The sequence below is a fragment of the Miniopterus schreibersii genome, assembly GCF_964146895.1.
Source record: "Miniopterus schreibersii genome assembly, chromosome: 7".
Lineage (NCBI taxonomy): Eukaryota > Metazoa > Chordata > Mammalia > Chiroptera > Miniopteridae > Miniopterus > Miniopterus schreibersii.
The window spans coordinates 61,061,044-61,064,802 of NC_138108.1; the positions used below are offsets into that span (position 1 = coordinate 61,061,044).

General features: G+C 37.5%; 1 pseudogene across 1 annotated transcript; it reads left to right on the forward strand.

Annotated features, from left to right (window-relative positions):
• Positions 1–1,318: 1,318 nt before the first annotated feature.
• On the forward strand, positions 1,319–1,964 carry LOC308559417 (large ribosomal subunit protein mL48 pseudogene; annotated as a pseudogene). The gene has a single exon. The product of its transcript is annotated as a large ribosomal subunit protein mL48 pseudogene (transcript).
• Positions 1,965–3,759: the final 1,795 nt, after the last annotated feature.

Below are 3,759 nucleotides of genomic sequence, written 5' to 3' on the forward strand. Positions count from 1 at the left end.
ATCAGGAGAGTGTGGCATTACTGAAGAAAATAGACACCTAGGTAAATGAGTAGAATGGAGAGCCCAGAAACAGATCTATACTAGCATGGGTAATTGTCAAAAGTACAAAAGCAATTTAATGAAGCTAGGAATATATTTTCAACAAATAGTATTGTCTCTAGAAAGAAAAAAAAAAGAGAGAGAGAGAGAAATATATTTCCTGGTGTTAACACCAAAAACATGATCATGATAAATATTTCCATCAAAATTAAAAACTTCTCCTATGAAAAACATTGTTAATTGAATGAAACGATAAAGAACAGACTGAGGAAAATATTTACAAATCACATATCCACCAAAGACTTTTATCCATAATAGTAAAACTTAACAGAGGAAAAACACGACCCAGTTAAAAACTGGGCAAGATATTGAAGAGGCACTTCAGCACAGAGGATATGCAAACAACCAATAAAGCATATAAAGATGTTCAATATTATTAGTCATTAGGAAATTGCAAAATAAAACCACAGTGAGATACAGCTACTTACCTATTAGAATGGCTAAATTAAAAAATACACAAAGTACTTGAAAGGTTGTAGAGCAACTGGAACTCATACATTGCTAATTGGAAAGCAAAATGCTTTCCCAGAAATGCTCTGGGTGACCCACCAATCACACTCCTGGTTATCTGCCCTAGAGATATAAAAATGTATGTACCCACGAAAACAGTGCACAGTATGTACAGAGGCTCTATTCATAATCACCCCAAATTGAAATAACACAAATGTGTTTCAACAGGTGAATTAATAAACTATGAAACAAACTACGGTACAGCTATGCAATTAAAAGGAACATGCTACAATAAGTAACTAGGGTGACTCTCAAAGGCAGAAGGCTGAGCCAAGGAAGCCAATCTTACAAGGTTGCATACCCTTTTAGAATCATACAGTTGCCCCTTGAACAACAGGGGTTTGAACTGCATTGGTCCATTTATACAGGGATTCCCCCCCCCCCCCCAAGAAATGCAATTGTCCCTTCCTATCTTCGGTTTCACATTCACAGATTCAACCAACTGCTGATCAAAACCAGTGTTTTCACATTCCCAACAGTGAGTGGAAAATACTGTTTCCCATCTGCAGTTTGAACGAGGGATGGAAGGACAGAGTATAAAGTCAGAAGTCATACTTGGATTTTCAATTGCTTGGGGATTTGCGCCCCTAGCCCCAGAGTTGCCCAAGAGTCAAGGGCAGTGTTCTCAGCAGCCCAGGGTTCAGCAGTCCAGAGTCTCTGCTGCTTGGGCCGATTGATTTTCAGCTTGCATAGTAACAGGACACAGCAGTGAAGGATGAGAGGAGCTCTGGGAAAGGTGCTGTGTTTGAGGAACGGTATCATTTTTCAGCAAGCCTGTCCCCACTTAAGGTTCAAAACTTCAGGAGAGAATCCCATCTGTTCTGCAGGTGGCATCTTGCTCAGTACCAGTAGGCACTACAAGACTAAGCCCACTCATGGCATTGGAAGTTACAAGCATCTAACTAAAGCACAAGAGCCCAAGAAGAAGAAGGAAAAGGTGGAAATGAGAGGCATTCATTTGGGGACAGATTATGAACATGGGTTTTTAAACATTCACCTAACTGCATATGACATGGCCCTGGCAGAGAGTTATGCCCAGTATGTTGACAACCTCTGTAACCATCTCTATGTTAAAGTTGAGGAAAATTATGCAATGCCCACTAAAACCATGAAGGTGTTGCAGCTGCAGGATGGAGGCAGTAAAATATTCCTGGACTCAGCTCTTACCCCACTGTGAGCCAGTGGTTCAGATTAGCGGTTTAACTGTTACATTTGAAGAGATTTTCTTGGAAATAATCCAAAGCAATCTTCCTGCAGGAGTCAAATTGTCAATGAAGGAGCACACGGAGGAAGACTTCAAGGGAAGGTTCAAAGCTCGGCCAGAGCTGGAAAAGCTGTTAACCAATTTGACCTAACTCATTGCAGACTCTTCCGTACCACCACTGGTGACATGGAGTGGTAAGGGGAAGAGCTTCCTTGGGTGGTCCAAGTTAAGCAGGAGACCCTGATCCTTAGATATAAGTGCCGCTCCCCACAGCCAGGAATGCCTCCTGTCTATGCAGGAGTGGTTGCCAATTGTCACCGCTTTCCTTTGAGTCAAACCTAAGTATCCTCCAACTAATAAAAATCTGCTGATGAAAACAAGTCAACTATATAGGATTTCATATATGAAAACACCAAACTATAACGATACAGAGAGAACAGATCAGCAATTACCAAGGGTTGGAGGGGGAGGGGTAGAGTTTGACTATTAAAGAAAGAGTGAGTTTGGGGACTGATAGAACTGCTGTCTCCTGATTGTTAGTGGTTCATAAATCTATACACTCATTAAAATTCATAAAACTATATACCAATAAAAAATCAATGTTTATGTATGTTAATAAAATATATTGTTATGTAATTGAAAAGGCTATGATCTATTCCCAAAGGAAACTTTCTATCACCAAAATGAGACACTACTAAAATGAAAACTAAATAAGTGTTCCTTGCAGATTACACCTCAAGTTTAGTTCCATGTGATTAAACAGCTATTAAGTCACAAACGTATTCTATACTAATAACATTGAAAACACCATTATGGAAAGACCCACACATATATATAAGCATGTATATATATATATACATGCATATATATATACATGCATATATATATATATATATATAAAATTATACAATTCTATGATTCTGAATGTTGACTTTCTCATCTGCACTAATTGAAAGAGCCATAAAACTAACATCATTTGATTAGAGATGCATAAACCTTACCATCTGTTCTACATACATTTCAGCTGAAATTTTTTCACTCTGCTCTCACTGTCAATAACTTCATTCAAATCATTTGGTGGGAGAATATAACATCTTTCACTTTAAAAACTTTTTTTAAGTAAAATGAAGGGTTATGAACATAATTTTAAAGGCATTGGTAAAGTTTCAAGCATAGTTCCTTCATGTACCCAGTGAAGTCAATGCAGAAAATTGTGTCCAGATAAAACAAACGAAAATCCTGTGTTTTATCTGGGACTCCAAAATCCAGTGGCTAATTTTATGTGTCAATTTGAGTGGGCTATGGGTGCCCAGATTAAACGTTGTTTCTGAGTGTGTCTGTGAGGATGTTTCCGGATAAGATTTTCATTTGAAGTGGTGGACTCATTAAAGTAGATTACCCTCTGCAGTATGATTGATTTAAACTGCTGTGGGCCTGAATAGAATCAAAGGTGGAGTAAGGAGGAATTCATCCCTTTTCTTCCTGCCACATTCGTTGAGCTGGGACATCTCATCTCATCTTCCCTTGCCCACGGTCTGGGATTTACATCATCTGTTCCCCAGGTTCTCAAGCCTTTAGACTCAAGCTAAATTACATCACTAACTTTCTTGAGTCTCCACCTAGCAGATGACAAATCATGTTATTTCTCAGCCTACTTAATTATGAGTCAATTCCTCATAATAAATCTCCACATGTATATACCTTCTATTGTTTCTGTTTCTCTGGAAAACCCTGACTAATACTAATATATGATTATATATATATACACACACATATAGATATGTGTATATATATCTTACCTTTATTTCAATAAAATCTTGTAATAATATGTAATACTATTTTTGAAAATTAATTTATTTGCTATAGGTTTCTTTAAAGTGTCCTACACCTAAGGAATATAACAATTGCATTTGGTTATCAATAATATAAATTCTTATACTGGAATT